Below are 25347 nucleotides of genomic sequence, written 5' to 3'. Positions count from 1 at the left end.
ATTCTGGCAAGACTGCAGCAGTAAGCTGACAGTGACCTAAAGGCTCCCCGTGCATTTTCAACTATAAGCTGCTTCATGTCTTCATCCTAATCAAGGATTTCCGAAGGGGAAAAGAGGGGAATGCGGAGTCCGACGGGTGTAGCTTGCTCTGCGGTTTTCTGTCCAAGAAGATGGATGATTCTGGCCTCTCGATATTCCTGGAGGAGCAGGCAGACAGCAGCAGAACCTACCGTGGAGGATGGGAAGTGCGTGGGGCGCCTTGGGGCGTGAGAAGAATCAGGCTTTGGCTAAGGGTCCCTAGCGGTGTGGAGGGAAAGGGAGAGGAGAGTCTTGCTCTGTACTTTCCCGGAGGTTGGCTGGGCCAGAGTTTTTGTTTCGGAGCTTGGAGCCGTTTCCAGTAGCCTTGGACCTGGTGGGACTCAGGCTCTATGGGTACTCAGAGTCCTCGGACGGCTGGGGCGTCTTGGGGGCCAAGTCCCGCGCCTCCTGCTGGTGCCGGGTCCGAGGGTTGTCCTCCACAGCGTGCCCGCTCGGGACCGCTCTGGGAGCTCCTGCCGGCGGTCAGCAAGGGCCTTCCCCGGCCGCAGCCTCCTACCCGGGGCGTTCGGGTCCCATTTCATCGGGCCACGCTGGAGCCGGCAGCAGCCACCACCACACCACACCACACCACCACCACCACCACCACCACCACCACCACCGCACTTCACAACTGCCAACTTGCGGGTGGCCAGAGCGTCTCCCGGCCAACGCTCGGCCGTAAGCGATTGGACAGTGACTGGGGGGCGGGACCACACGGTAGGCACCTCCCACGGCCTCCAAGCCTCCTGGTTCCCTGACGATTGGCGATGGACTACGCCAGTCAAAAGCTAGTGGACGCCCCGCCTTACGGGGGGGGGGGCTGGCCCGAGGAAGACCCCGCCCCCCGCGACCCCGCCCCCCCAGGAGCCTTGTCAGCGCAGCGCGGCGTTCCGCCTCATTCGCTGAGCGGGTCGCGGTGAATTGTCAGTGCGCTCCGGGCGACTGCTGAGCCGGGGCGGCCGCCGGGCTTGCGGCGATCCCCGTCAGGTGCCTACTAGATCCGATGAGCCCAGGTCTCGCGGGGCGCAAGCAGCAGGCGGTTCGGGGCAACTTGGGACTGAGGATCTGCAGCAGGGGCGTGGATTTGGCGTCTGGACTGGGCCAGGAGGGTGAGTGGCTGCGCCGTGCGAGCGGCTTCCCCCCGGCGCCGCTTGGCCAGCGAGCCCGGGACCGCGTCGGTGCTAGTGGGTGGGAGCGTGGCGGCTGTGGGAGGGCAGGGCAAGGCAGGGGACACTTACTCGCTGCCAGCGTCCCGGCTCTCGAACTTCTGGTTTTCAAAGCATCCCAACTCGGTCCGGGACGCGGCTGTGCGTCGGCACCGACTTGGCGTTGGTGGTTGCCACCCTTAGGTCCCGGGCGCGCCCCTGCCCCTCTGCGGCGGCGACACGGTGCTGCTCGGGGACGCCTCGGTGCGCGCACAGCAGTTCCTAGATGGCTGCGACTGGTTTCTAAACATTAACCGGCGCCCGAGCCGGCGTGCGCAGCGAGCGCTGGTCGCGTTCCGAGTGAGAACTGGAGGGACCCTCCGGGGACCCTGGCAGGCCCCTTCCGTACTCTGCAGATCCGAGGAAACGGACAGCGCTACTGAACGTTAAAGTTTGGGAAGTAATTGCTTCCTGTCAGCCCTTGAATCCGCGCCCCTCTTCCTGGGGGTGCTCAGACCTCCATATCCACTACAAGATGTGTCTGAGGAACTTGGTTAGGACCAGCAGGGAGCCTAGAGGCTAACGCCAGGCTGAGAGTCCGCCAGCCTGGTTTGGTGGTGTTTGTTTAAACACCTGTGTGTTTAAGTGATGAAGTTGTGGCAAGAACTGACAACAGAGGATTCAAGGTTAAACCTGACGCTTCGTTTGTGATTAAGCCTGGATTATAGATAGATAGATAGATAGATAGATAGATAGATAGATAGATAGATAGATAGATAGATAGATAGATAGATAGATAGATATAGATATCTATATCTATATATATTTTTTCTTCTCTTGTACTAAAAGCTGCTTGACTTTCTGAGTGCAGTTGCATAGAGCTTATATAGCTTATGGACTACATAGAATTCAGTGCAATATTGTCTTGTCATTCTTATTTTATATGAATGAGAGCTTATTAAGAGTACTACAGAGAGTTGGATCAGGAGTTGGGAACAGTTCGATATTTTAAAATATATAAAGCGTTGATTTATATAGTAGTTGTGAGTGTATAATATACATCTACTTGAGCGTCTGTATATATATGCAGGATTGATAGGGGAATGAGGTAGAAATATATGAAGGATTAACTCAACCTTGAACTTCCTCTGGATTACAGAGATGAACCCTCTTAGCTATGAAGTATGTGACTGTGTATGTGTAAGCATGTCTGCATCTGTCTGGTCTGTCTGGGTCAGTGTATGTCCGTGAACTTTACGAGCTCTCAGTTCAATACCACTCAGTGCAGATTCCACGTTCCTGTTTTACAGCCCAGCAGCCGCCAGCCAGCCCATCTGTTAAAACATAGCATGTACACTTCAGCCAGAGCGCTGGGGTGGATCGTGGGTAGGGGGCAACCCTTAGCAAAACAGCATGCTACAAACAAAGCCTTCCTCTTGACTTCTATTTTCATCCATTATTTGGCCTGACCTTGCAGTTTTATTGAGGGAGATGAAGGGGATACTGTCTCTAGAAAGGGGGGGGGGCTGTATTTTCTGATATGGTTGTAGCCATAATTTGAGGAGGGGGAATCACAAGAGAAAAAAAATAATCCCCTGAGAAGAATTGTGGTTGTCATGTCGCCAGCTAGGCTGGTTTACAGCCTTGCAGTAACACGTATATCACAAACTGTTTTCTTTTGCTTCAGAGAATGCACTAAAAATAAATTGTTTTGAACACACACACACACACACACACACACACATACACACACAAACATGCTCACACACTTTAATAGAAGTAAATAGAACTTTATTGCCAAGGCTGAAGTCAAGATTGCCTTGGTAATTCCAATGAAGCATGCCTTTAGGATTTATACCCTGGAAATAAGTTTATATTTGGCCTAATCACTAGTAACAATGGGTGCACAATTTGTAGTTTAAAAATAATAAAAAGGCTTTATCATAAAATTTCTGATGACTAAAAAGGTATGGGAGGAGTATTATGACAACAGCTTATTAAGTTCCTGCAGGCAAGTGACTGATACTTTTAAAAGCTATAAATTCCTTTAATAGTATAGTTACTTTTAATGACAATAAAGACAATACTTTCAAGAAGCGTAGTTGATCTTTTTCACAATAATTTTATGTTCTTAATTACATTTTAATAGTGGCATTCATTATAAACTGAAGTGGTTTTAAGAACTCATCACAGAAGTATTTTCATTTTTTATGGTACATAAACATTGGGGAGAAAATATGCAAATCCCTAATATATATTTGTGAAGGGCTATACAGATCCTCCTGGTTTCACAGGAATCATCCAAATGAACTGAGTGGCTCCTTGTAAATTCAGTTCTTGTCCGGGAATTCAGTTCTGGGGCCGCCCAAGGTAGCTTAGGAATCTGCATTTCCAAGCACTCAAGACAAGTTCTGGTACAAGGGACCTCTTGAACATATTTCAAGAAATACTGGAATGGTGTTTATGATATAAAATAACATGGACTTAACAATTGATTTTCAGAAATTTGGCATTTATTGGCCTTATGAAATTGATAGGGTTTTGGGTTTTGTTTGTTTGTTTGTTTGTTTTTGGTTTTTTGAGACAGGGTTTCTCTGTGTAGTTTTGGTGCCTGTCCTGGATCTCGCTCTGTAGACCAGGCTGACCTTGAACTCACAGAGATCTTCCTGGCTCTGCCTCCCTAATGCTGGGATTAAAGGCGTGTGCCACCACCACCTGGCTGAAATTGATAGTTTATTAACTCTCTCCTCAACTATGGGCCTCTTTTATCCTGGGCCTGTAATCTTCAGTCATTTCTATTCTGAATTAGCCCCAATTTTAAGGAAGTCTTCCTCAGCCTTGGTTCCTCCACTCCCTGCTTCTGTACCAGTGATTCTGGGGTGTTCTGGAATGATTTGGCCAGTTCTAATACACATTATTGATCATTTCTCCTGAAGGATGAAAAGGGAGGCCTTTTTATCTCTTGATGATAAGACAGAAGCATGGGATGGTACAGACTTAACCCAAATCCAGTGTTTCCTTGGAAAAACTGTAACTACTTGATTGATCAGCCATGAGCTTACCCACCATGATACTCACATTCTGAAAGTTACCTAAGATATATTTTAAGCTGTCCCATGAATTGGGTAAAATTTCTCATCAGCACAGAGAGGGGTTGAGCATTGATTGCTGCCTGTGTTCTTACCGAAATCAGTGTTAGTTTTTATTTATAAATTATTACCAATTAGCTTTTTTTATTTACCTTCTGATCCTGGCATGTGTGTTCTGTGCTCTGTTCTTCTATTTCATACTGATAAAATTCTCCACATTTGACTCTTAGGTAAGATTTGAAAGAGAATGGATCTGTATCAGAAGTTGCTTTCTCTACCATTCAAGTTAAAAAAAAAAAAGACTTCTCAGAGGTCAGAAATGTTGAGAATATTTACCTCCTTGATGGAAAAAGGATCTAGATAGGTTGAGACACTGAACTTATATAGTTCCAGATCACTGGATCATCACAGAGACCTTTACAGAGCAATTTCTGTTGAGAGGACTACTTGGCATTTGATAGGTCACTTAACAATCTTTGGAGGACAATGATTTTTTTCCCACTTAGTTCCAGATGAACAAACAGCAGCCACAAAAGGATGATACTTGGATTCTGTCTTTCATGTTTAAAAATAATACCAATAACTGAGATGTTGGCCTTATACTGTGAACTGCCTTTGTTTAGTTTGTGATAATGCTTTTTCATTTTTTTTTAACCACTGTCTTTCCATTTTTCCTTTTATTGGATTTGACTTTGTAAGTTTTCCTTATAAAGTTAGCCAGCATATATGATAATTGTTTGGGTGACCCTGAGCTTAATCAGCCGACCTTGACATGGAAGAGGCTAATAGTTTGTTAAAGGTCACAGAGCACAATTGGGAACAACCTGCACTTTAGCCTTGCACTGTTTCTGTCTGATGTCATCTTACACTAATACTACTGTTTTCACACTAACAGAATTGCTGCTTACATGTCCCAGCTCCTGCATGAGTTGACGGATTTAGATGTCTGTAAAACCTGAGGTAGACCACAGCCGGAGACATACAGCAGCATCGACTTACGTCCACTTGAGACAGACAGGCAGACAGAAAGACAGAAAAGAAGGAAGGAAGGAAGAAGAAAAAGGAAATAGAAAGCAAGCAACTCCAGTAGAATGCTGCCTTTCTTGAAACTGGGCCATAGGTCATTGCAAGCTTCTATGCAACAATTCTTTTTTTTTTCCACCATGGCATACTTTTGGTATCTAACTTTCATTTGATAAATTCTTTTCAAGTGTTTGACCCTTTTTTTCTTTACCCTTATTCCTATAGTGAAATCACTTAAAAGAAAAAAATGTTCACTTTTCAAGTCAGTCTGTTCTCTTAACCTCTCCTAATATATAAATTTTAACCATTTTAACTGTTCTCCCAAAATACTCCTTTGCATCCCTCCGTTTGCCAGTCTAGTAGTATTTTCTGGTAGAAAGTCGTTATTGAGCTAGAGAAGTTTTAATGTGGCTTTAGATTCGTGGATTTAACAATAAGGGAAAAGAAAAGTGGTGGGGGATGATCTGGAATACTATTGATATGTGTGTCATACTCAGTATCCCCGGCTTACGGTGTCGGTGTTCTATTTAAGGTCTGGATGAATGGAGTGACAGATACGCTCGTCTGTGTCCTCACAGACACTGCTTAATACAAGCTGAAAACATGACTGCAGACAGGAGGGCCTGGGCTATACAAGAAAAACAAATGCTTAGCTCTGAAAAAAGAACTAGGCTGAGAGGGAAGGGTCAGGGGTGGGGGTAGGGTGGGGAGTGTGTGGGAAAGAAATGCCTCCAGTGAAACGCCAGACAGAGTGGTAAGAAATTTATAGAAGTGTGGATGGTTTGGGGTTTCTTGCGGGCATTGATTCTGGTTTTTTTTTTTTTTTTTTATTGTCTTTACAACCCACTCACCCTGCTTGCTTTTAATAATTTATTATAGCGGCAGGCCTTCCCCTGGTTTCTTTTTTTTTTATAACTTTTTTCCTTCTCATCTCAAGGTCTAATCAGAGGCATATATAATAGTGTGGCTGGTCTCAAGTACTCAGGAATATCCATGATCAATATCACTACATCATAAACCCCTGGCTGTTCTGTTCTGTTTTGCAGTGTTTCCTTCCCTGTTAGATTCACTTGGTATCTATGCTTTAAACAATGTTTTATTAATCTTTGCACAATGAGACGTCTGATCTTATTCTTCTTGGCTGAAAATATCTTTCGAGTAATCTATCATCAGACCACCATTGATCTAATGATGTATTTATTGCTCACTATTGCAGCCCTGGCAAGAAACCCAGTATGGTTCTAAAAATTTGATTAAAAAGAAATCAAGTTTTTGCAAGGCGTAGCCATCCAATTATGTTAGGACCTGCCAAGTATATTTTATGCTAAAACACACACATATTTCAAGTGAGCAAAATGTGCTTTTTTTTAAGGTTCTTCAAACTTTTTGCTATGAAATAAATAGAGCAAGAAGATGCCACATAATTGGAAAAATTATGAGTGTATATCCTAAGATTTTTCTTTTGAGATAAGGTCTCACTGTGAAGCCCTGACTGGACTGGAATGCTCTGTATAGACCAGGCTGGCCTCGAACTCAGAGATCTACCTGCCTCTGCCTCCTGAATGTGAGGATTGTAGGCATGCTCCACCAGGTCTGGTTCCAAGACTCAAATTATTTTATTTTATTTTATTTTGTGTGTATGAGTATTCTGCCTGCATATATATGTGTGCACTACATGCATGCCTGGTGTCCACTGAGGCCAGAAGAAGACATCAGATTCCCTGGAACTAGAAGTACAGACAGTTGTGAGCCACCATTTGGTTGTTGCGAATTAATCTGGGTCCTCTACAAGAGCAACAAGTGCTCTTAACCACTGATCCATATCTCCAGTCCCCAAGATATAATATTTTTTAAAGATTATGCCCTTGTATTCTAATATGGATAGATTTATCTTTTTAGTTGACAGTAAAAACAAGTAAGAAGTAGCTCCCAGCCTAGAAATCAAAATAAGCTAAACTTAATTAACAAATGCTAATTGAGTACCTGTCATGGGCAGACATTATTTTTTAAAAAGAATTGCAGTTGGATATTAGCTCTTTCTGCTTAGCTAGTTCAAAATTCATTTCAAGTGTTAACACTTTGGGGAAACTTTTCTGTCCTGTTGGAGCCCACCTAGGTTTCCTAGTGGCTTTACCCAACAGGATTGCTAAGAGGATGATTGGACCATGGGCCTGGGTACCAGGCGTTTGGAAGGGTCTACACCTGGCTGTCTCTAACAAAGGGGAGGTCTTTCACCCCTCCCCTTGTCATTGTTATAAAAAGCCCTTTGGAATAAAGTTCTGGGCCAGTGGATAAGGACCCAGGCCCACCTGAGACTATCCTGCTTTTCTTTTTTTTTTTTTTTTTTTCTTTTTTTGTTTTTCGAGACAGGGTTTCTCTGTGTAGCTTTGCGCCTGTCTTGGAACTCACTCTATAGACCAGGCTGGCCTCGAACTCACAGAGATCCGCCTGGCTCTGCCTCCCGAGTGCTGGGATTAAAGGCGTGCGCCACCACCACCCGGCTATCCTGCTTTTCTATCTGTTTCTCTCCCTTCTATTTCTATCTAAGTCTCTTGTCCCTCACTCCTCCAGAGTCCCTGGGGTAAATAAACGTGGGAGCTGGTCTCCCACACTGTCCATGCCCCATTTGAGCTAATGATCTTATCTTATCATCTCCTGCATTCTCCTCTCCAGTCTGGAAGCCTCTTGAAGGCAGGGGCCTATTTTTCATCTTATAATATCTCAAGAAAGCTTTGTTAGAAATAGTAGCTAGATGCATTAGATGCTACAAAGGACTACAAATGGATGCTCTTGAGGCTCCAAAGGATATGTATAAAAACTTCCATCTAAAGTACAAGCATAGCAGTAACTGAATTGTGGGACCAATGTTGGCACTTCATAGAATGCTCATCCATTCCCACTCTACCTTCAAAGTCCCTTTGTGGGCAGGAGAGATGGCTTAGCGGTTAAGAGCACTGGATGCTCTTCCAAAGGTCCTGAGTTCAATTCCCAGCAACCACATGTTGGCTCACAGCCACCTATAATGGGATCTATAGCTCTTTCTGGCATGCATGCAGACAGAGCACTCATACCAAATAAATAAATAAATAGAATTAAAAAAAACAAAAGTCCCTTTGCTTCATTCCTGCCTTGCCTCCTTCTCTTACTGTCTACTTGTGTGAATGTCTCCGTTCTCTCCCTCTCTAGGCCATCTCCCATGACCCTTCTTGTTCACATACCCTGTGTTACTTGAAAGGCAGCTCCTATTTGACACTTGGGGCTGCCTCACTCATGTCTTCCGAAGCCACTGATGGCTTGGTTCCTTTCACTGTCCAGTGTAAGTGACCAGGTAGCATTGGTGGGGACATTTAGGGGCCCTTAGAGGATCAAGATCCTGGTGAGCTGAGAGGCTGCTGTCACCCGCATTCGCTGTGATGGGGAAACTTTTAAAAATAATAATTGAAGTATTTTTTAGTTTAGGGACTAAGTTTTATAATAGTTTTCATTTGTAGATTCCCTTTCCTTGAGGAAGCACCCTCAACATAGTCCTAATGGTTTAGTGGCTTAGGTGAGCGAGTGCAAGGAGTTGCATTACTGAAGTCCTATATAGACCATGCATTCAAGTAGCTTATCGTTCAACTGAATTAAGCATAACTGTCTGAAATAAAGTCATTAATATAGCTCTTTCCTGTTAGATCTCATGGGACCTTAGAGGATTCGGGAAATCACGGACCAGGATTATCTGTCTTATCTGAGAGATTGAGTCTCACTTAATATGTGTGCTTTCTTCTTGTATCTGCCAAGAAGACATTAGAAAGTCGAACAGTTTAAATCCAGAGGAATTTAGATATTCAAGGCCACTGAGAGGAGCAACATGAGCTCAGACACTGGGTTTGGATCTTATAAACCAGGAATATTTCTCTCTGCACACAGGAGGGCCTATCTTTTAACCTTTGTATCCAGATGCCTGGAAGACTTGAGGGGACCTCCAGGTAAAGTGCAGAGGCCAACATCTGTGGTACATTTAAGTTCACCTTCTTCCCTGTAACAGATAAGCATCCTCCCAGTGGTATTTTGCTTTATAGTTTCTCATATCCTGTATCTTAGATAGGAAATTTCTTCCTCTCCTTGAAGTTGTGAGGGGATATAGTGGTGGTGGGGTGGGTATGGTGGCGGTCGGGGTATGTAGTGGTGGGGATGTAATGGTAGTGGGGGTCTGGGAGGAGTTGGAAGGGGCAGTAGGGTGAATATGATCAAAATACATTGTATACATATATGAAGTTCTTGAAGATTACATTTAAAGTATTCTGTATTTTTTAAAGAAGCTTATTCTTCTTACACTTTCGTATATGCCTCACAAACAAGATGTTCTTGGTCAGAACTGTTATCCCTTAAGCTTTTAGCCACCCCTAACTTCAACCTTTCTCCATAATTCAGTCTCCACTCTCTCGTATTCTTTTCCTGTGTATTATTTTCTGCTATTTTCAGGTAAAACTCTTACTTGATAAAAGCTCTTTCACAGTCAATGTTACCATTCATCTCTTCCCTGTGAGTAACTGCAATTATGACCATTCCCAAAGGACTTTCTGTGAGCATTCCATGCATTTTTCTGACGGGATATTAGATGTTCTGAGAACCTTATACAGCACAAGAGTAATTAGCTTCACATAACCTCAGTTTTCACCATTCTTACCCATGCTGGTGACATTCCCCTTTATCTATTGGCCTCTTTTTTTTTTTCATTTCTCCTAAAAAATATTGACAGTAACTTTCAATTTTCCTCATTTGTCTTACTTCATTTTTCTTTTTGATGTTTCAGTTTGCTCTCCCAGATCTGCCTAATTAGCTTGTATTGTTTCTAACCCATTCATCTGTTTTTCTACAGCTTTCCTGCCCTGGTCACATCTATACATTTAGATACCATTCACACATTGAATGAGTTTCTACCCGTGCTGCACATTAGTAATGAAGACATTAAGTGGGATTCTGATAGTGCCTCTTTCACGAGCTGAGGCATCATTTAGTATTCCAGTCTTAATTGTGGTCTCTTAGCCAATTTTTACCCATTATAATGCTTACCCCATTTTCCAAGTAGTGTTTCTTAAATACTGTATGAAATTATAAAAAAATCTGTATTCATTACATTTATGCTTGCCATTATGTTCTAAATTTATAATTCTATCATTTTCTTGGAAGAAAGTACATATTAGACTGAAATGGTTAATTTGGTTTCAAGTCATCCTGTCTTTGGCACATTATGAATCATTAGACATTGTGCCATCTCTTAAGGTATCCCCAGTCCCTGTCATCAGCTCCCCCACACAGTAGCCCTGTTCCAGGTCCTCTGGCGTATGGTTTATTTTACAAAATGAATATATTCCCACCCCCACCCCCACTATTTATTTCACTTAAGAAGAAGAAGAAACAAGAAGGTTGGATGATTTATAAGCAACTAAAATGGATTCCTCACAGAGCTGGGGGACTCCAGGGGCAAGTGCTAGCATCCTTGGTATCTGGTGTTGGCCGGCTTCCTCGCAGGTGGGGCCTTTTCACTGTAATCTCATGTGGCAGATGGATCTTGGTGAGAAGGGTCATCGGATCAGAGAGGTGATTGCAGTGGTCCGGAAGAGGTTCGGCTTCCCTGAGAGTAGGGTAGAGCTTTATGCAGAAAAGGTGATCATGAGAGGTCTGTGTGCTATTGCTCGGGCAGTCTCTATGTTGCAAACTCTTAGGAGAGCTTGCTGTGCAAAGGGCCCGCTGTGGTGTGCTGTGGTTCATTAAGGAGAGTGGGGACAAGGGCTGTGAGGTTGTGGTGTCCATGAAGTTTGTGGATGGGGTGATGATCCACAGTGGAGACCCTGTTAACTTCTATTTTGACACTGCCATGCACCATGCTCTTTCCAGACAGGGTGTACTGGGCATCAAAGTAAAGACCATGCTGCCCTGGGACCCAAGTGATAAGGTCAGCCCTGAGAAACCTCTGCCTGACCACATGAGTATTGTGGAATCAAAAAATGAAATCCTGCCCACCACCCCCATCTCAGAACAGAAGGGTGGGAAGCCAGAGCCACCTGTCATGCCCCAGCCAGTGCCTACAGCATAACAGGGTCTTGACAGCTGCTTGTCCTTGTTCTCCTGTAAAGACATTCAATAAAATCTTACACAAAGGGGGAAAAAATAGCAAACTCTCAGATATTTTCCTTTTCAGGTAAATCTGCCTTGTAACTTGAAATCCTAATCTTTTCTGGAGTGTGTTTTTTCCAAGTTAGTCCTCTGGTCTAAGTAGCAGATGAAACAGATTTTGCTCCTTAACATCTGGCCTGTGCCTGGGATCTGCGATACCCTTGTATGATCACTGCTGAAAATCTTGTAATTGGATAAAGACTTAGTTGGCAACCTTAGGAAACAAAGATCCATGAAAACTATACTTTGTTTATGTCTCAGGAGAACAAATATCCCAGACAGGTAGGAGGGAAAAAAAAGTAAAAATTTTAAAACAGGGAGGAAAGCCAGTGAGAGAGAGAACATTTGGTACTGGCTACCCATGTGTTTGCCTGTATGATGTCTCAGTCATGCCGAGGAAAATGCTGTATTATCCTATGTTCTAAGATTCTTAAACCTCACTGAACTAGAGTTAGTAAGAGCCCTGCTTCAAGCCCTGGACGGTCTAAGAGAAAGAGAAATGGGTAGGGTCTTTTCCCCTAGGAGATCTTCTGCATCCAATTCCAATTGATACCCATGGTAAAGAAATGTAAATCTTGAGTAAAAACTGGGGCACAGAGCAAGAGTGGCAGATTAAGTGATGCAGCGGCATTCTCCAGGTAGCTCTCTCTCTCATCTTCCCCTGCTCTTGTTGTCATGGACCATTTCATTCTAAGACTAGTTTCCTCTGTATCTGTGACTTGGTTGTAGCAGTTCAGATGTCACTCGCAAACATGACAACATCTAGAGCACAGAAAATGGAACCACCGCCAATCATTTCTAAGTTTCCTTCTGAAGATTATGAGAATATTCCTTAGACGACTTCCAGAGGAGTCCTCACACGCTGATCAGAAGTGGCTCACATGGCCACCCACCTCTTAGTCACTGTCCATGGATCAGTGCCTGAGAGGGGGAAGGGTGAGCAAAATTGACATTCTGTTAACAAGGAGGATGTAGGAAGATAGAGATATTGGGAGAGGTGGGGTACAAGGTAGACACTGAGAGGCATATGTAAATGTCTACTGCATGTTATGACTTCAAAAATAACTGTGAAATTCCTTGTCATGGCTGCCATGTAGTTGGTAGATACCACTGATGGATAAAAACAAAAAAGGTACAATGCAAACTAATTAAGGACAGAGAAATGAGCCAAGATCAATAATTATTCTGATTACAGTCACAATAAACCCTAATGAGTTTGAATGTACTAATTTATGTCTTCTTGTACTCAAGAGGTAGGTGCTCTTTGATTAGTAAAAAAGATTAAAATAATTTGCTTATTTCTCAATAGTTCTATCTGGTATATTTTACAGTGTAGGTGTATATGAATGTAAACAACTGTATTAACTTTATATATCATTCTGCTAATAAGATTGATAATTATGGATGTCTATAACCTGCATGATTTTTTATGCACACTTTTATAAAGTAAGAATTTAGCATCCAAGAGGAGTTAGTAATTTGCTGAGATCACACAACTAATAAGTGGCTAAGCTAGGATTCAGATATGAATTCACCTGCCCATGTCCCTTTCTACTCAACATGACTGCCCATTTTCTTGAAAGATAGTCCTAGGACTATCACGGTCGACAGAGCTTTAAATGATTGGACCCTGTCCATCCCCATGACCTCACCCGTGGCTCTTGCTCAATTTTCTAACCATATGGCTTTCTTATTGTTGGTGTAATAAGCCAGTCTCTTTCCCACCTGTGGCCTTTTGCATTTGTGGTTCTTTCTGCTTGGATCACACAGCCTCAGTTCCTATGGCTACATCCTCTCTAGCCAGACTTTTAAATATCTCTTCTTTATAACTATATCCAAGGACTATCCCATCTATCTGTTTAGGAGTCCTCCCAGCCCTGATTATTTCCTCCCACTTTTATTTTTATGATACTTGCAACAGTCTCATATAATTTACTCAGTTATCTAGCTTTTGATCTGTTGACTTCTACCAATATTTTAAAATAAATGAGCAAACAAATAAATAAGTTAATGAATGAATGTGTATTTACAAATCTTGATTTCTAGTAACCCAGAATCAGCCTTTATCTCCCACCAGTTGTCATTTGAACCTAAATATATCAAGCTCAGATTTTTTTCTCATAAAATTTGAAAAGTAATTAAATCTACATTTTATTCTGTTCAAGGGAAAAGGAATATATATCAACGTTCTTTGAAAAAAGATACACTTACTATAGTTATATACATGTGAGTTTTAAGAGAGGCATTTGAATAATAAATTCTGGATTTCTTATTTAGAATAGTTTATTGACACCAACACTTTTAATTTGGTATCAGCTGTTAAAGAATGAAATTACTTATAAGACTGAATTTTAAAGTGGGAGAATTATAGTTGCATTTGTAATGGTAAATTCACTTAAAATTGATTTTTCTGTATACACTTAATTTTTCAACTCATATATATATACTTAAATGACTCCTTTCTCGGAACTGTGTTCTTAATTATTCCAAAGTAATTATGGAGGTGCAAATTGAAAAATGGCTTTACCGCACATGTTAATTCATAAGCAATTGGCATACATGAAGCAGTGTTTTCTCCCAAAGTCCTTTTGCTCTGGCTTCTCCTTCTTCATTAAAGGGAGTGCTTTTATAAATATGTGCGTTTTTTCCTTTATTTTTGTTGTGTGGGTTGTGCCATGCTAATTACATTGTAAGGCACTATTTTCTGAGGCTTGCAGTGTGATATTGGCATGTGACTAAATAAGTCATCGTTTAAGTTGGACAAAGCCTTTGCCTTCCCTTTGTCCCTGTTCATTTTCCCTAGGTCCTTCCCCCAGGGGACCTCACAAGCTAAGGTATCTTGGCCCACAGTATGAGTCAATCCACTTGCTTTTTTTTTTTTTTTTCACTAGATGTTCCCTTGTCAGGAAAACCTGCTAGTCACTTACTATGAAATACATTTCTGGCCAAACTTCCTGTGTCTGATTTCCAAAAACAGATTTAAATTTTATGGTGAGTAAAAATCTGTTTGTATTTGACACCAATTTTTAGTCAAGTTCTTGCAGATTGTTTTTCTATTAAGCCTCAGAAACAAGCCAGAAGAAATGAAAGAGGATGTTTTAATGTTCACAGCATACTTTCTTTACACATCATGTAAAAAGGCGGAGACCCCTTTCTTCTTGCTTTATTCTCACTTTATAACCTGAGTAAAGTTGGAGATAAGTGAGCATTCACTGGCATCTTAGTGAAAATGAGACCAGGGATTAAAGGACTGGGTTAATGTGTCATTATTATTTAAATATTATTATTATTTAAGTTTTATAGGCATATGGTCTATGGCTCTTGGGGGCCTGCTTTTGACAGGGTAGTTTCCATGTATAATAGATTGGCCCTTTTATGGATCAACTGAATTCTTTCTTTTTCTTTCTCTCCTTTTTTCCCTGTCAAGGCTGTGTAGGTGAGAAGCATCATGGGGTTATAGAAAATGTATAGCAAAAGCAGTAGCTATGAGAAAGAATTCATAATGGGTATACACATTGCTGGAATATTTCCCAGGTACTTTGCAGGGTGGCAGCGAGGTTTCTTTGGCAGAGGCAAAGTGGAGCATGTGCTTTTCCATGTGTGAACACTGTGATTTGAAAGGTCTTTATGGTTCACAAAAGCAGCTGCTTTTGAGCTGGTGTGGTAGCCATAGCTTTGAAAATTCACTTAAATATATGTACTGCAAACTCCTGACATCCATTTGGAGATTTGGATGCGTGTTGGGAATTTACTTATTCACAAGTGACATGGCGCAAGTATTCTTTGTTCATTTCCTTGGGGTTTGTATATCAAAACGGTATTCTAAGCAGTGTTTGCAAATGTAAATTTGCAATGATGGCTTTCTTCTTAATTTTAAAAGCTATGCACAGCAGTATTACTTTGCCTAGTAAAACATTATGGAGTTACCTTTAGGCATATTTCATTGTGTGGACAGACCTTCTTCCCAGGGATTTGTACCCTCTAGTGAATTGTTCCTCAGTGAGACTTTAGGTTTTGCCCAGTTTTCCCTTATGAAACTTGGGGCTCTTTTTTGTGTTTCTAATCTGAGATTTTTGTCTACTCTTCTTAATGATTTTAATGAGTTAGCTTCACTTTTCTACGGATTTCAGCTCTAAATGATACTGGTAGCATAGTTTCCTTTCTTTTTAAAAAGTCATTTGTTACCGGTTCTCCTCTTGAGTAACTAGGACATGAATCTTTGACTCTTTGCTAGTTTTCTCTTTATTAAAGACTAATATACCTTAGCATCTTCACAAGTTGCTTAGAAAACAAAGGAAAATGCTTTGGTTTTAGCAGACCATAACTACTATATTTCTAAATGACAAAGAAAAAAATTACTGCAAAACAGGATTAGTGCAGATAGCTTAAGCTGGAAATCATTTTAAATGTTTCATGGCTACACTTTGTGCTAAATATAAAAATAATTGTGTTTCCCATGTGTTAGCATCAAAAGCTCTGGTTGGAAAACCACATGATCTAACAAGTAGGTCACTATTGATGGTAAAACATGAGACAGGAAATGTCACAGTTAAGATTAGAGACCCAAGCAGTATGTCTCTCCATGCTTGCGTTGGTCGTCCAAAGAACTAGAAGACTCAACAGGATATAACTAACTTTAGCCCGATTTGAAAGCATTAGCAAGGATAGCCTTTCAATGTCTTATGCTCATTTGTTTCTAGGTAGTGCACTTCTCCAGTTGGGCAAAATAATTGAGCTGCTTAGGCTTGCACATTGACAGACTTCACAATGTCAATTAAAATGGTAGCCATTCGATTCTGTAAGTGGACACAGAGCGCCGTAATCAGCTGTGTACACTTACATGGATGGGTTCACTTGATGTTTGAGATTGTTAACAAGGATAATAGATTGTGAACAGTTCTCACGAGTTTTCTTCAAAGTCTCCCTTGTCTTCCTATTTGAAAGTGTGGTAGTGTAGGCACATGGCAGGGGGTACTTTTAGGAAATCCTGCTATCATTTCTCTCCCTTTGGGGGCAATATGAGGAACATTTAGTATTTTTAAGTGGGAATTTTCACCACTGGAGATACCTGAGTTTTACAAAGACACTTGGATATTCTAAACTTTAAGCAAAAGGCTGAAGGGGAAGAGAGCAGTACTCTCCAGCCTTTGTTTTGATGAGAGATAACACTACATTTTTGAAGGCTCAAACCAAAATGGAGCCTTAGATTCTGAGCATTGCCACTCCTTCATGCTACATTGAGCAGTTGAATGAATGCCCAAAGAGCCTGTGGTTGTTTGGACGAGTACATAGAGGCATGCCGTGATGACTGGATTTGGATCTGTCATTAGAGCCTTATTCATTCATTTCCAGCACAGAGTCCTTCACAAATATACCCTGGCTTACAGACTCACTGTACTTTGAGTGGAGAGCTTTATTGCTTGAATCTCAGAGGCCTCCCTAGGCTTGTGTTTTCAAGGTTATTAATGCAGATTAAAACACTCTATTTTGTACTGGGATTACTTTGTGTAGGATATAACTTTGAAGAGGGTAGAGACATAGAAGAAAATGTCAGTGGAATAAGTTTTTAAGTTTGTTATTTTAATGGGGTAGAATACAAACATAGCATTTACCATACTAACTTTTAAAGTATGCAGTTCAATGGTATTAAATACCTTTATAATGTGCAACTGTTAACACCATCAATCTCCAGAACTCGTTTTGTCTTGTACAACTAGAAATCTATACCCATTTAACAATAACTGCCTATTCTTTCCTCCCCAGCACCCTGACAAGCACCATTCCCTACCTTTGTCTCTGTGTTTTTGACTACTCCATCTCATTTTAGGTGGGACCATACAGTATTTGTCTCTTTGTGGGTCTGAGTTACATCATTTGGTACAATGGTCTCAACAACCATGCATGCTATTCTGTACATAGACTCTTCCTCTTGAGGCCGAACAATATTCATAAGTGAGAAAAATGTCTACAATATTTTTAGTTTGTATTCCTCCTCCAACTTAAACATAGAACCTAGATCTTCATGCCTGATCCAAGAAGAGTATGCTGGGGAACGCATTGGAAATACAGTCCTCGAGAATGAAAAATCTGGGAGTTGTTTCCTGTCAGCAGTAAAAAGACTGTTGGATTTTGATTGGAGAAAACACAGGAAGGATGACAACTAATGTGACAGCTGTCCCTTTTCTTCCTTGACGTGCCTGTTTTCATCCATCACAGTGTGAGCTGGTTGTGAGCTGTAGGGTCAGCTCCTTGTCTAGACTTGGGTCGGAGCACTTGAGGTGACAGGTTTGTGGAAACATCCTAGAAAAGATCTAGGAGTGTCTAAAAGACAGTTTTGCTTTGAAATGGAAGCTTAGATTTTGCTTGCTCTTTCTAGTTTCAGGAATGCATGAATAATAAATATTTAAATCCTTATGTGTTTTGTTCAACCACTTGCCGTTTTATATAATTAGTTACCTGTTTTGGTTTTCTACTATGAGATTTCTTTCTAAAGTCTACATAAATGACAAGATGGTCAGATGTCCTATTCTTCTTTGACCCAAGTCAAAATCCTAACCCCTGGCTCTGTCTCTGCTTCTGGCTGGAGGTGATGTAGAAGCCACCAGACTCCTTTCAGGGCCTTATGTTTCCTTTCTGGGAAAGGAACAAAAGCCTAGATCGTTTCTATGGACATTTTCTGGTGTTAACAATGTAGTACTGTTCATCTCTTCAGCCTATTTACTGGCTTCCTTTCTGTAGTTAGGAAGATGTAAAATCAGTATCTGCCTAGTAGCTTCTAATTGTAAGGGCAGTGCTCACTAGGTTACCAGCTGGTTGCTTAAATGAGTATTTGGGCTCATTATTTCACCCATGTTACACTGAAGAACTCAATTAAATGTGTCTGATCACAAAAGAACCATTCTTTAATGCAAGAAGAAGCAAGACCATTTTTCACCTGACTTGGGTGACTGGAGTTGGTGAGGTGTAGAGGGTTTAGTTTCATAGGAAAATGATGAGCAGGAAATTCAATATGCAAGCATGTAACCAGAACCCAGTGAGGATTCACATAGTTAACTACTTCTGTCATTTCACGTATGAAATACAACACCAGTGCTTATAAGCCAACATTAGTACAAGAAATAGCACAAACAGAAAATCCATAAGAGCCACCCTATCACTGTCCTAGAGGACTAAAGGAAAGGTTATTACAGCTCTAAATGAGATGCAGCTCTTTAATGATCTATTGTAGTCTTTTGGATAGTCAGTATTGGTGGAACCTCTAAAGTAACCGGAAACACAACTTGGATTTGATTATATTTCTTTCTGCTAGCAAAACCTTTTCCAGAGAAGTGCTGAAAGTTATAGCAGTACCTGTTGCACAGACACAGACATGGCCAAGCAACTTAATTTCCTAAGAATGAATTATCCTCAGCTTCTGCGAAGGCCTCTAGTTAGGAGAGCAGTTCGTCTCCGGAAGGCATGAGAGGCTTTAGGATCTCTGGGGGTTCTCTAAAAACAAGAGGGAACATGGTTTTGATGGGGGAAATGTGGCCAGGTGGATTCTGAAGGTCATCTGTTGCTCCTATTGTTCTTGGTTTTAAAACCTACTAAGTTACTGTGTAAGGACTTTAAAACTGCTATATGTAGATATAACCAGATACTTCTGCCTAGAAATAATTTCTCTTACATGTTTATAACTGTCCTCTCTTGATACCAGTTTTGATCATCAGACCAGGTTGTCTGGCTTCTATCTAGCACATGACTTTGTCACTGTTTCCCATGGTAATACACACTAGAGTTCTGCCCCCAGGCTGGCACGTGAGGAAAACCATGTTCAACGCAAAGAATCCAGGTGATAAAGACTCTAAATTTAGAAATCTTTTACTCCCCACATAATAAAATGCAATTTGTTTCTTCTTCCCATACAAAGTAGAGCTGTCCTGGAAAATGACTATGAAAAATGCATGACCCCATCGCATCCCTCCACTTGGAGCTGTTAAGGCTTCCCAATGCAATTTGTGTGTGCCGAATAGCTTTGCTTCAAAATAGGCTTCTTGACATTACCCAGCATTACTGCGAACATGGTGCTGATTCATCCAACTCCCAGAGTGGATTCTCTCTTCTGAGTAACCACAACAGAAACTCACCAAGTAACCATCCTTGGTTATTCACTCAGGGCCTTCTAAAGGAAACATGACCTTAGAGATTATCCAGGAGCTTGTCAAGCATTCAGAAACTGAGAGTCAGCACAGGCCCATTGCTTCTTTTAATTTGAAAGTTGGATGTGACAACAGGGGTAACCTAGATTCAAGTTTTCAGAGCAGAGTTTGCAAGGTTTACCAATGAAGGCATAAGAAAAAAAATACTGAAATTTTAATCTTTATTCATTCATTCATTTAACATTGTGAGTGTGTGTGTGTGTGTGTATGTGTGTGTGGGCATGTGTATGTGTGTGTCAGTGTCGTAATGTGTGTATGTATAGAGGTTAGAGGACAGCTTGTAGCAGTTCATTCTCTCTTTCTACCATTTGGCTTCTGGGGAATCAAACTCGAGTCACCGAACTTCTATACAAAACCTTTTTTTAAAGGTGGCTGGTGCCTTTATCCACTGAGCTAGCTCATAGGCCCCAATTCACTTTTAGCTCACCAAAATAATGAAAATTAAAGAACATGTAGATGAGTTGACATTTGCCCTTTCCCATATATGTGAAGTGAGGGGAGCGTGCTAAGGGCGGACTTTGCCTGGACATGGAGAGCTTGACGTCATCCCTCACCTGCCTGCAGGATGGTGTGCTGGATTTATACAGTACACCTAAGTTAGCTTGTACAATGTGAAATACTTCCAACTGTATGAAATGGTAATGACAGTAGAACAAGTCCAGTAGCTTTATTATATCACAAAGAAATTATATAAAAAATAAAAGTCAAAGCCAGGTCAGGTGGCACACACCTTTAATCCCAGCACTCTGGAGGCAGAGATTGGTGGATCTCTCTGAGTTCTAGGCCAGCCTGGTCTGCATAGCCAGTTCCAGACCACCCAAGACTATATAGTAGGACTTTGGAAGGAAGGAAGGAAGGAAGGAAGGAAGGAAGGAAGGAAGGAAGGAAGGACCAATATGAAATATAACTGAAGATGTTACATTTTGTGCAAGCACCAATAAGCAATCCAAAATTGGAAATGACACTTTGTTCTAAGACATGCTGCTTGCTATCCAAATTATTAGCTAAAAATGATAACAATCCAATCATTTTATAAATTGATTCTCACACCTCAAAACTGACATAACTAATTGAAATACAGATCTGTACCCACTATCATTAAGAATGAACATAATGGAATTAAATGTATACTTTGCCTTGAGGCACTTCTGATGATAATATGAAGATGTTATTAGAAAAACATGGGCTCTTTTCAACTTAATGTAATTTTTAAAATAATGCTTAATTCAGGGAATAATTTGAGGGGGCTTCGTGTTGTTGTCGTCATTTGGTGTTGTGGGTTTATCCTGGGCCTTGAACGTGTTAGACACATGCTTTCTCACTGAGCTGAATCTTTAGTCCATCACAGTGAATTTTAATCAAATTTCATTAAACTAAATGATAGGGTTTTGAACCCTCCCCTGATCCTTCTTTTATTTGCAAAACTGGAGAAACTACTTATCTTTTGGACACACTTTTTGCCTCCTTGTTCTTGTCCTGACATAAGATGAAGTGAGATGTTGAAAAGTAGTATCTAAAATGGGTGTTTCTTTGTCAGAAGGTGTTGTTAAAGGAATTAGAAAAGATGCCTCTGAAATCCCAAAGGAACAAATTCTGTAGGAGACCAGATGACGTGGGGTAAAAATATGTGGAAGGTGTGCGATCTAACCTCCCGCACTGGCTGTTTTCATCATAGATGAAATATGCTAAGAGTTTCCTGTCGATAAGCCGCCACTGAAGAATCCCTCACTGTCAATGAAAAATGTCATCCAAAGAACAACTGAGTGGTGTTTCCTCTTAAGCAGCTGCTACTTTGAGAAAGATGCCAGGGTGAAGTGACAAGAGATAGGTTGTTACTGCGCCACTGTGAGCAACAAGTGTGGCCTGGTGTTGAGAGTGGGTACACAGAATGTCATAGGACTTTACTAATAAGGTTAGTTTTATAAAAAAAAAAACAAAACTTTCCTCCACTGTGTAGGAGAAGCCATACGATGTTGACAGTTCATGAAAATCTCCTGTACCTCATGGAGATTTGCTGATTGTCTTCTTGAAACATCTGTAAGAGTGGTCAAACTTACCGACAAGTTATATTTATTTTTTTCTTTTTATAAAAAAAATGAAAGTGCCCTGCATTTTTGTGATAATACACTACTTTACTACGATGCTACCTAGCAGAGAGATGGGGGAGGAGCGCGGCAGCAAATCTGTCCTTTTAAGATAAGTGTGCGTTCTAAGACTAACCAAGGAAATAAACACTATTCTAGACAGAATAGTATGAAAATAGCATCTGGGAATGTTTATCTTATGTGTGGTTTTATTGCTTAAAACTATGATAAACATTAAAGTCCATATATTATAATAAAAAATTGAACTTAGAGCTACACTTCCAAACTAATATGTCATGAATAATTAAATATAGATTTTCAAAGGTATCAAAGCACATTCAGTCATTCCTCTTGGTAAATGATCCTTTAGGATGATAAAAAGTTTTATGTTCAGCTATATTAAAATAAATATTTTTTCTTTTGTATTGAAAATAGATCCTTCTCTCATACAATACATCCCAACCACAGTTTCCCCTCCCTCCACTCCTCCTAGGTCCCCCACCATCTCCCCTCTTCCCCAGACCCACTCTCCCTCCATTTCTTCTTCAGAAAAGAGACGACAGCCAAACAGGACAAAACCAGATACGACAAGACAAGGCAAAAGCCCTCACATCAAGGCTGGACAAAGCAACCCAATAGGAGGAAAAGGGTCTCAAGAGCAGGCAAAAGAGTCAGAGATCCACCCGCTCCCCCATGAGGAGTCCCACAAGAACACTAAGCTAACAGCCATAACATACACAGAGGACCTGGTGCAGACCCATGCAGGCCCTTTCAGTCTCTGTGAGCCCATATGTACCCTGCTTAGTTGATTCAGTGGGCCACAGTCACCTGGTCTCCTCTATCCCCTCTGACTCCTACAATCTTTCTCCCCGCCTCTTCTGAGGTGAGGGACCCGATGGAGACCTCCAACTTAGAGTCTTTCTCTCTGCATAATGTCTGACTGTGGGTCTCTGTACCCACTTCTGTCTGTTGCTAGAGGAAGCCTCTCTGATGATGAGTAGACAAGGCATCAATCCTATGTCTTTGGGCTATCTAGTCTCCTGTTCCTGGTCATCCAGGCAGTGTCGGGCATGATCTCCCTCTCATGGCGTGGTCCTCAAGTTAACCATTGTTTGTTTTGTATTCACCTCATGCTTTGTGATTCTGATGTGTAGCACAGCATGTATATCTGTGTGTAGACACAGCACACATGTCACAAAGGTTCTCAGTGTTGAAATTCATGATCCAAATCATTTTCCGAACTGCTGCTTTAGACTAAAGGTTCTTAAACTTGTAGGGACAGGGAAGAATCATAGATTGCTTTAGAATAATAGAAGATGCACACCCTCTTCTCATGAAAAATTACATGCAGATTCTGAGAAATAAAAATTTGTCCAGAATTTCAGGGTGTTCACATGCCAATTGATGGCTGTTGTCATGAACTCCCATTAATACCCCCACATGAGGACAGGGATGTCCTAAGGACTTAAGTGACTTCCATAGGGTCAGAGAGTGACACAAAAAGGACATGAATGTCCTAAGGTCTTATGTGACTTGCAGAGGGTCACAGAGTGACATAAACTAATCTTTCAATCAAGTATGCGTGCTTTTGCAGGCTTTAGTCTGTTTCCCAAAGATGCATAAATACAACAGGACTCTAAAACTCTACTCCTGAAGTTCACAAGTCTATTGGGGACTCAAGTACTCATTAATACAATTTATGTTTAAAAGAAACTTATTTTTATCTTGATCAGTATCAGCTGACACCAACCATATGTGAGTTTTATGCCAGAAACTCCATAGGAAACAGAAAAGATAAAATTCCCCTAGAGAAAGTCAGATCCCAGTTTCTCGCTTGGGTGTCCAATGCTGTTTCTAATATACTTTTTATATTGCTGAGCCTTGTGGCCCCTCTCACTGGGTTATGTGGCTGTGATTTGTCTGTACACTAAATGATGTTTTAGTAAAGAAAGGTAAAGCTGAGGGTGCTGGTTCTTCACATTTCTGAACAACTCAGAGCTCTCTCTTTGGTTGGTGAGCCTGTGGGATAAAGAATCGAACCTTAGATAAATTGGCAGATGGAAGAACACAAGGAGTACTAAAATAAGGATAGAATTTTATAGGCTTCATGATCTTCCTCCCCGAAGGCCTAAATCCACGTGATGAGGTAGTAGAACAAATGCCTACTGAGTCTGAATTTATTACTGGTTTTTAAAGACCTGACAAGATTAAAGTAAATTCATTTTTGGGGCTGCCCTGGTCATAGTTGGTAGTATTCCTGAAGGTGATATGAAGTTTTTCCCTATAAATATTGGACTCTGCATAGGGGCTAAAAATAAGCACAGCAGCATGGAGAAACGGGCAAACATTATTGATCTGTGTTAGGACTATTTCTGCTTTAATGTTTGCAAAAGCACAGTGCAGCCTGGCAACCTATTTATAGAGAGCAGATACTCACTGCTCTATAGAGATGATAAAAACAAGGTGGGTCCTCAGGTAGACTTGAGGTTATATTGGGAAGTAGAATCAGAAGGGATCTCCTTTAGAATAAGTGAAAAGGGTGTATCCATGACATTTCTGTGGAAGGAAGAGCCTAGAGTTGAGAGCCTTATTGATGGACATGCTTCCCCTCCGCAGTGTGCGCCACCTCCGATTGTCATTTGCTCTTAGCGGCTGCAAGTCAGCTTCCCCCAACCACCCCTGTCCCACGAACCAGGGCTAAAACCAACACGAGCACCTCCAAGAACCCTCTGCCCTTTCTTCTTTGTAGCAAATGCTAACTCCCCAGTGGTATTTACCATGTTTATATGCACATGTGGGTATAAATGTGTGCGTGTTACATTTGTGAAAACGTGTGTACGAATGCAATGTTGGATCTTCCTTTGACATTTAATTCTCCATCTATTTTTTGTAAATAGAATTTTTTGCTCCACTCCTCTGCTGCTAGAGCGCTCGCTCGCCCTCCCTCTCTCTCCTCTCTCTCTCTCTCTCTCTCTCTCTCTCTCTCTCTCTCTCTCTCTCTCTCTCTCTCTCTCTCTTCAGTACCCCTAACTACTTATTCTTCTAGTTTCCCACCCCACTCACCAACTTTCTCTCTCTGGGACTTTTTTTTCCTTTTAGTCCAATTGTCCATTCAATTCAAGAAGCATTTTTTGTGAATGCAAGGCGCCTGCTAGGTTCCAAGACTAAGGAGATAAATAAGATGGGATCTCTGCTCCCTAGTCGCTCCGTCTAGTGGGACTTGCCGTCATTGTTCAGCTCTCTTCTCTACTCTGATTATCGATTGCTCCCTCCAGGCAGTTTCTTCCAGCATGCTCCATTGTAGCCACAGCTAAGCACGGGCCTGGTGGAAGTTAACTCCATCTTAATTCCTGAGAATGTCTGATTTACAAACTGGCTCTTAGAAAGAAGCTCACCCAGCCTGAAAAAAAAAAAAATGGTACAAGTAGTCATGAATTCTGTGTACATGAAACACGGCACAGGGAGGGAGACTAATGGGCTCAGCTACCTCTGAACATCTGAATGATGCTGTTTCACCTGAGGGAAAGTTGTCCAGGCTCCAGCAAATGGTTTCTTGACAGTCCCCTCT

General features: G+C 41.5%; 1 protein-coding gene and 1 pseudogene across 1 annotated transcript in view; both read left to right on the top strand.

Annotated features, from left to right (window-relative positions):
• Nucleotides 1–947: 947 nt before the first annotated feature.
• Marchf3 (membrane associated ring-CH-type finger 3) overlaps nucleotides 948–25347 on the top strand; it is a 151336-nt gene continuing 126936 nt past the window's right edge. Inside the window, exon 1 of the mRNA XM_052742212.1 lies at nucleotides 948–1187. The gene's annotated coding sequence lies outside the window, so the exon portion shown is untranslated. The remainder of the gene's footprint in view (nucleotides 1188–25347) is intronic.
• Nucleotides 10880–11417, top strand: LOC128112842 (40S ribosomal protein S3-like; annotated as a pseudogene).

The sequence above is a fragment of the Peromyscus californicus genome, unplaced genomic scaffold (assembly GCF_007827085.1).
Source record: "Peromyscus californicus insignis strain IS unplaced genomic scaffold, ASM782708v3 Scaffold_17__1_contigs__length_78620276, whole genome shotgun sequence".
NCBI lineage: Eukaryota > Metazoa > Chordata > Mammalia > Rodentia > Cricetidae > Peromyscus > Peromyscus californicus.
This window is presented reverse-complemented; position numbering and strand designations above follow the sequence as displayed.